The following is a 9,260-nucleotide window of genomic DNA, read 5'->3' on the forward strand; positions in this document are numbered from 1 at the left end:
CTTGCAGTGAGCTGAGATTGTGCCACTGCACTTCAGCCTGGGCGACAGAGCGAGACTCCGTCTCAAAAAAAAAAAAAAAAGAATTAAATGACTTAATGTATGTCCAATTCTTACAACAGTGATGCTTAGAATATAGTAAATGATAACATAGATGAGGAAATTGAGAGGCAGAGAAGCTGACTGGTCCCAGATCTCACAGCTAAACAATGGCAGGGCAGAGAGCAGAGCACGGATTCACCCCACTGGTTTAATACTCTGTTTCAAACCATCAGTGAATGTGGGCTGTCATTACTCTGCCCCTCACCAGGATGTTACTGCCATTCTGTTGCTAAATCACTGGGATGAGGTTAGGAACCTTCTGCAGGCCTCAGGCTCCTGTTATGCAAACTGAGGGAACTGGAGGTGTGGTTAAGGTGCCTGAACCCCCTTTTAGGAGGAATCCCAGCAGAAGATGCCCAAGCAAGCCTTGCAGGAAGTTATCCAGGCCACCTTCAAATCAGCGCCAACGGCAGAACCTTTAGATCCCCCAAAAGAGCACCTGTCCCTTTGTAGTGCTTCTGACAGAGAACCCCGAGCAGCGCTAGGCCTCCCTCAACCTGACTCAGGGGTGCCTACCACTCCCCATCATCCTTGACACACATAATCCTGACTGAGGCAGCCTGAATAGCAGCTTCCCCGGATTACTCACCGTGGCCCTGTGAGAAGAATGCCTGTCCCAGGCAGCATCTGCAGTTGTGACCACAGATGGGAGACTAGCCTAATCGGACTTACCAGCAGCTCACCTTGGCTTCCTCAAGGCCCAGTAAGAGGACAGGGCCTTTCTCTGAGCAGAACCTGAGTGATAAAAGTAGCAGGTAAAGCTGATCCAGCCTCAGGCAGACCTCCAGTGGGCCCTCGAGGATGTGAGCGGCAGCTCTGCGGGCCCACCCTGTAGCCACATGTGGACAGCTAGAACAGCCTAGCCTTTCTGACATTGCTGGCCCAAGAGGTTTCATCTTTGGGTTTTTTTTCCTTCTCAGGCTGCTAGCTTCCATCTCAGTTAATACAGAAGGATGGTTGCCATTGTCTCCATTTAAGCATCTGAAATAAATTACTTAGCAAAAACCATTTTCACTGTATCCAAACCCAGTGTCTTCAGTTTGAGCTCCCTGAAATTCCAAACACATATTCAAATCACCAGGAAAGAAGGAAAGAGAGACTGAGAAGAGGGGGACTGAAGCAGGGAAGTCACTGTGAGATTCTCCCCAAAATCCTGAAGTTCAGCCTCTGGATGAAGGACATTCCATGCTGAGACAGAGGGGTTGCTCTCTTCACCAGCATCTTTCTGAAGTGTCTGTGTTAGAGGCAGTTCAGTGCTCACACACCAACCTGAAATTCTTAGTCCTCCCACACATCTCCAGTCAAGGAGCATTGGCCATGCCCCTTCATTGTCCATAAACACCCAAGCTCTCATTTAGAAGCAATTGACTTATCAAATCTTTTCCTATGTATTTGTTCACTAAACCTGTCAAGCAACACATTTAAGCATGACAGAGAAAGAATATGGGCATGTGTTAGGATTCCCTAGAGAAGCAGAACCAATAGGATGAGTATATAGAGAGGAGAGGTTTAGTTTAAGGAAGTGCCTCATGCAGTTATGGAGGCTAGCAAGTCCAAAATCTGCAGGCCTACCCTGCAGAAGGTAGGCTGAAGACTCAGTGAAGAGCCTATACTACAGTTCCAGTGCAAAAGCTGTCTGCTGCACAATTCCCTTACTCAGGGAAGCTCAGTCTTTTATTCCATTCCAGCCTTCAGTTGATCAGATGAGGCCCATCCACATTAAAGAGGGCCATCTGTTTACTCAAAGCCCACTGATTTCAATATAAACCTCATCCCAAAACACCTTCCCAGAAACATCCAGAATAATGTTTGACCAACTATCTGGGTACTAAAGCCCAGCCAAGTTGGCACATCAAATTATTGCAGGGTGTGAGCAGGAGAAAAAAGAAGAGATGAGGTTGCCCTGAGCCCAAATCCAGAAAGCAGGGCACAACAGAGATCTAAAGAGCCCTGGGGAAAGCCACCTCCTGCCCCCGAGTCCTTCCCTGATGCAGACTTGCTGGACAACCAGGTGCGTGAACACGCAGGTACAGGCGCAGACCCTTCTTCCTTCCCTCCTCCTCCATACCTTTCACAACCATTTGCTGAGTGTCACTGTGCCAAACCCTGAGGCTAAAACTAATCAAGACTTGGTTCTTCTGTACACTTAAAAGTGGTTAAAATGGTCCATTTTATGTTATGTATATTTTACTACAACTTAAAATAAATTTGAAAAAAAAATTAAAAGACTGTTCTTGCCATCAAGGGTCCCAACGTCCAGAGAGGGAGGACATGCACAAAACACAATTTCAGTCTAAGTTCTCACTAACAGCATTGATAGGTTCTTGAAAACTATGACTTTAAACGAAATGACTATAAGGAAACCAACTTTACCATAAGCTAATGGATAGAAACAGGAGTTAAGATTCTATCGCTTATTTCTAGTCATAAAAATACCATCAAACCTTACTACATAGAGCAGTAAACATCAAAGCCAAACACTTCTAATATTAAACATTGAAATAAGTGTGAGCTCTACATACACTTAAGAAAGATTAATTTAAATGAGTAAGTTATTTATTCACCCAATGATTCCAGTTCAGGATTGCAGGTGGCCGCAGCCTGTCCTGACAGCTCAGGGTTCAAGGTGGGAACCAGCCCTGGCCAGGACACCATCCTATTACAGGGCACACTCATTTACACAGCGAGACTCACTCACACTGGGACCAAGTGGACGTGCCGGGTCACCTAACCTACACAGCTGTGGAAAGTGGGAGGAAACCAGAACACCCAGAGAAGACCCATGCAGACCTGGGGAGAACACTCAGACCACACACACACAGCGGCCAGAGCCAGAAATCAACTTTCTTTCCCCCTCATCAACTTTATAACAAAACCTCGTCATTCAAGGGCCTGCTATATAGGAGGTCACAGGTGGTAAAACAGGGCAAGCCAGAGAATGCAGAGCCCATGTGGGTCAACAGAAACTATGTCTTACTCAGCGACTCATCTGCTCACCTGGTCCTTTCTCCCCCAGCAAAGCTGCTCTGGACACAAGGCTCCTGGCACACTGCCAACCAGGCCTTCATGCCCAGATGTGGAAATCTCACCTCTCCAGTGTTGACATTCCACAGCACTCACCCCTTATCCATCCTTCCACAGATGCGTTTTTTTGTTTGTTTGTTTGTTTTGAGGTAGGGTCTCACTCTGTCACCCAGGCTGGAGTGTGGTGGCACGATCATGGCTCACTGTAGACTCCACCTCCACAGGCTCAATCGATCCTCCCACCTCAGCCTCCCGAGTAGCTGAGACTACAGGTGCCACCACACCTGGCTAATTTGTGTTTTATTTTTTTTTTTTTTTAGAGATGGGGTTTCATCATGTGGCTCAAGCTGGTCTCAAACTCCTGGGCTCAAGCCCTCTGCCCTCCTGGGCCTCCCAAAGTGCAGGGATTACAGGCGTGAACCACTGTGCCCAGCCCTTCTCCATACACTCTTTCAATAACTTGTTGTAAAATTTCTTAGTATTTACTCACTAAAGTGCCTGAATATCTTCCAAAACAAGACATTTTTATTCTCCCAATTTTTTATTTATTAAAAAAAAATAGGGCTGGGCGCCGTGGCTCACACCTGTAGTCCCAACACTTTGGGAGGCTGAGGTGGGTGGATCACCTCAGGTCAGGAGTTTGAAACCAGCCGGGCAACATGGTGAAACCCTGTCTCTACTAAAAATACAAACAAAAAAAGCCAGGTGTGGTGGCACATGCCTTTAATCCCAGCTACTTGGGAGGCTGAGGCACGAGAATCGCTTGAACCCGGGAGGCAGAGGTGCTGTGAGCCCAGATCACGCCATTGCACTCCAGCCTGGGCGACAGAGCGAAACTCTGTCTCGAAAATATAAATAAATAATAACTATTTTTAAATTCAACCATAATCTCATCATCTGAACACACTTAACTCCAGCGGTCAAATGCTCAGACCAAAAGCCATGGTATTATCTATGACTGCCCCGTGTCTCTCACACCCTCTTCCAGTTCATCAGGAAATCCTGTCAATTCTACCTTCAAAATATGCCCTGAATCTCCCCGTTTCTCACACCTCCACCACTACCACCCCAATATGAGTCATATTATCTCCCCGCAAAACTACTGCAGCAGTCTGCTGTAGCTGGACCATCCCGCCCCCTGCCATCTCTACGCAGTGACCAGAGTTGTCCTTTTTAAATGTAAGATCATGTTACCCCTCTCTGAAAAACCCTCCAGTGGCTCCCACTTCACTCAGAATAGTGATCTCCCCTCCCATGAATCCTTGACCTCTGCTGTGCCTGTCCCCCGACTCACTCAGCCTCAGCGACAACAGTCTCCCTGCTGTCCTGCGTTATATCCCAAGCCTACTTTGGTCTCAGGACCTTGCCATTGGCTGTACTCTCTGCCTGATACATTCTTCCTCTAGATATGCACATGGATAATTTACCCACCTCCCTCAAGTCCTTGTTGGAATACCTTTTTTTCCTTCTTTTTTTCTTTTTTTTTTTTTTTTTTTTTTTTGAGACAGGGTCTCACTCTGTCACCCTGGCTGATGTGCAGTGGTGCAGTCGGCTCACTGCAGCCTCAACCTCCCAGGCTCAAGAGATCCTCACACCTCAGCCTCCCAAGTGGCTGGAACTACAGGTATGGGCTGCCACACCTGGATAATTTTTGTATTTTCTGTAAAGATAGGGTTTTCCCATGTTGCCCAGACCAATCTCGAACTCCTAATTCCTGGAATCAAATGATCTGCCCACCTCAGCCACCCAAAGTGCTGGGACTATAGGCATGAGCCACGGTGCCCACCAGAATATCATCTTCTAATTAAAATTCCAACTGTCCCACATTCCTTACACTGATCATCTTTTTTTTTAATAGCACGTATTTTGGAATATTCTAACATATTAACTGATTTACTCATGTGTTGTATTTATCGTTTATTCTCTGTCTCTACCACACTAGAATGTTAACTCCACTGGAACAGGTATTTTTACCTATATCCCAAGCCCATGGAATAGTGTCTGGCAGATAGTGGGCACCCAATAAATAGTTGTTGAATGAACTAAGTGATGAGACAGCAAAGTTCAACTCCCAAAGCTACGCTCCCAGGTGCCAGGGGCCCTGCTTCTCTGGGCTCCAAACCTGTGGTGGAGAACATCAGGAACTTCCCCCTAAGAAGTTCAACAAAGCCTTCTTAGATTAGTATTCCTTCTGTGACAACGTCTCACCACATATATTGGAAACTTTTTTCAAGGTGACTTAGATACAGATACTGAACAGACTGAAACCAGTGAATAATTCCATCTTGGTTGACAATTGGTTAGGACAAGTTCACATGCCCAGATGTCACTGAACCACAAGATCCTAGTCACTGACAACTATTTCCTAACATTCTCCCCACAAGGAAGCATTACAGTATAAGTATTGTTTATAGCAATCCCAGGCTTTGGGTCATAAAAAGTTGTTCTCTTTTCTTTTTCACAGGAACATTGATTGTCCTATACCTGTTATCCGGCTTTCTAAGTAACACACACATACTGGGATTGATTGGGTGGGAAGGCCACTTGACGCTATAGGTGCACTAGGCACAGATCGAGGTAGCTACTCGGCTGACATCCCTAGTGGCCCAGTCTCTGCTATCCCCGGACTTCCTCTAGTAATGGACCCTTCCCACCCTCCCTAGCCATAAGACCTATGCTTGGCCAACCAGAGGTCTTCCCTGGGACTTTCCTAAGTGGTGTTGGCAGGAAAGAGCCTCCTTCCACATAGGTTGTTAAGAAGAAGGATATAAAACAGAAGAGCCCATTAAAATAAGAAATCCACTAATGAATTAGTGAGTAAATGAATGAATGAAGGAATGAATGTTTAAAACAAAGTGAATACAGTCATGAATTGCTTAACAACATGGATATTCTCTAAGAAATGCATCATTAGGCAATTTCGTCATTGTGCCAACATCATAGTGTGCATTACACAAACATAGTTGGTATAGCCTACTACACACTTAGGCTATATGGTATAGGTCTATTATTCTTAGGCTACAAACCTGTAGAGCATGTTACTGTACTGAATACTGTAGGCAGTTGTAACACAATGGTAAGTGTTTGTGTATCCAAACATAGAAAAGGAAGAGTAAAAATGCCATATAAACGATTAAAAAAAAAGTACAGCTGTGTAAGGTACTTACCATGAATGGAGCTTGCAGGATGGGAAGTTGCTCTGGGTAGGGCAGTGAGTGAATGAGTGGCATGTGAATGTGAAGGACATTACACTCCTGTAGACTTTATAAATACTGCACACAGGCTGAGCGTGGTGGCTCACACCTGTAATCCCAGCACTTTGGGAGGCCGAGGCAGGCAGATCACGAGATCAGGAAATTGAGACCATCCTGGCTAACATGGTGAAACCCCGTCTCTACTAAAAATACAAAAAATTAGCAGGGCATGGTGGCAGATGCCTGTAGTCCCAGCTACTTGGGAGGCTGAGGCAGGAGAATGGCGTGAACCCGGAGGCAGAGCTTGCAGTGAGCCGAGATCACACCACTGCACTCCAGCCTGGGCAGCAGAGCGAGACGCCCTCTCGAACAAAAAAAAATAAAAAATAAAATGAAAATAAACACTGCACACTTAGGCTATACTAAATTTATGGAAATATTTTTCTTCCATAATAAATTAACCTTATCTTACTATAACTATTTTACTTTATAAATTTTTAAATTAGAAACATTAAATTTGGTCAGGCGCAGTGGCTCATGCCTATAATCCCAACAATTTGGGAGGCCGAGGCAGATGGATCACCCAAGGTCAGGAGTTCGAGACCAGTCTGACCAACATAGTATGACCCCCTCTCTACTAAAAATACAAAAATTAGCTGGGCGTGGTGTTGCATGCCTCTAATCTCAGCTACTCTGGAGGCTGAGACAGGAGAATTGCTTGAACCCAGGAGGTGGAAGTTGCAGTGTTGACCCGAGATCATATCATTGCACTCCAGCCTGGGCAAAAGAGTGAAACTCTGTCTGAAAAAATAAATAAATAAATTTTATTTATTTAATTTAATTTTTTTTTGGGGGGGGGTACGGAGTCTTGCTCTGTCACCCAGGCTGGAGTGCAGTGATGCAATTTCGGCTCACTGCAAGCTCCTCTCCCGGGTTCATGCCATTCTCCTGCCTCAGCCTCCCAAGTAGCTGGGATTACAGGCACCAGCCACCACGCCCAGCTAATTTTTTGTATTTTTAGTAGAGACAGGGTTTCAGCATGTTGGCCAGGATGGTCTCAATCTCCTGGCCTTGTGATCTGCCCGCCTCGGCCTCCCAAAGTGCTAGGATTACAGGAGTGAGCCACTGCGCCCGGCCTAAATTAAAAAATGTTAACCTTTTGACCTTTTGTAATAACACTTAGCTTAAAACACAAACACATTGTACAGTAGTACAAAAATACTTTCTTTGTATTGTTATTCTGTAAGTTTTATTGTATTTCTAAAATTTTTTTTTTTTTTACTTAAACTTTTTTATTAAAAACTAAGACACAAACACATACATTAGCCTAGACCTACACAGGGTAGGATCATTGTCACTGTCTTCCACCTCCACATCTTGTTCCACTGGAAGATCTTCAGGGTCAATAACATGCATGGAGCTGCCATCTGCTATGATAAAAATGCCGCCTTCTGGAATACTTCCTGAAGGACCTGCCTGAAGCTATTTCAGAACAAACTTATTTTTCTTTTTTTTTTTTTTTTTTTTTTTTTTTTTTGAGACAGTCTGGCTCTGTCACCCAGGCTGGAGTGCAGTGGCCGGATCTCGGCTCACTGCAAGCTCCGCCTCCCGGGTTTACGCCATTCTCCTGCCTCAGCCTCCCGAGTAGCTGGGACCACAGGCGCCCGCCACTTCGCCCGGCTAGTTTTTTGTATTTTTTAGTAGAGATGGAGTTTCACCGTGTTAGCCAGGATGGTCTCGATCTCCTGACCTCGTGATCCGCCCGTCTCGGCCTCCCAAAGTGCTGGGATTACAGGCTTGAGCCACCGCGCCCGGCCTACAAACTTATTTTTCGTAAATAGAAGGAGTACAGTCTTAAATAACAATGAAAACTATAGTATAGTAAATGCATAAACCAGTAATATAGTCATTTATCATTACCAAGTATTATGTACTATGCATAACTGTAAGTGTTACACTTTTGTCATGACTAGCAGTGCAGCAGGTTTGTGTATACCAGCATCATCAGCACAAACATGTGAGTAATGTATTGTGCTATGACTTTATGGCATCTACGAAGTCACTCGCCAATAGGAATTTTTCAGCTCCATTATAATCTTATGGAACCACTGTCATATATGCAATCTGTCATTGACAAGAAGTCATTATACAGCATATGACTGTATATTTAATTAGAAGAAAAAACATGAATTTGGGAATCAGAAAAATCTCAGTTCTGACTCTCAGTCTTACCACTTAATGTCTTTCAGTCTTGAGGAAAGAAATGTTACTCCTCTCAATACCTCATAAGGTCATTGTGAGAAAAAGACCTAACACAAACTGGCCTACGTACACGGGTCCTTCCCCTTAACACACTGGATTAACAACTGTGACTCAAAGCCATTTATAGCCTTCTTGACATTGGGAAACATAGACATTAGATTCTCATTGATCAATCTGCAACTAGATGATTTGTGGATAAAGTATATGACTAAAAAGATATTTTTACCAAAACTACTGCATTTGAAATAAGCTTTCAGAAATATTTTCATACTTTTAAGGTATAAGGATTTTGGCAAATGAATGTGAAACTTCACATCAGTTTCATTGATTTTATGTGTTGTGAAACACTTGGCTCCACTCTATATATAACATACAAAGAAATAAGATATGCCGAGACTTAGTTATTCTATACACCAATAATAAAGAAATGTTAGAGTTTTCTGCTGAATAAGAATTTGATAAAATTTTTAAAATTGTGTTCCTTGGCCAGGTGCAGTGGCACACGCCTGTAAACCAGCATTTTAGGAGGTCAAGGTGGGCAGATCACCTGAGGTCAGGCGTTCGAGACCAGCCTGGCCAACATGGCGAAATCCTGTCTCTACCAAAAATGCAAAAAAATTAGCTGGGTATGGTGGCACACCCTCATGCCTCAGCCTCCCGAGTAGCCCTGTAATCCCAGCT

Source organism: Macaca nemestrina, chromosome 3 (genome assembly GCF_043159975.1).
Source record: "Macaca nemestrina isolate mMacNem1 chromosome 3, mMacNem.hap1, whole genome shotgun sequence".
Classification (NCBI taxonomy): Eukaryota; Metazoa; Chordata; class Mammalia; order Primates; family Cercopithecidae; genus Macaca; species Macaca nemestrina.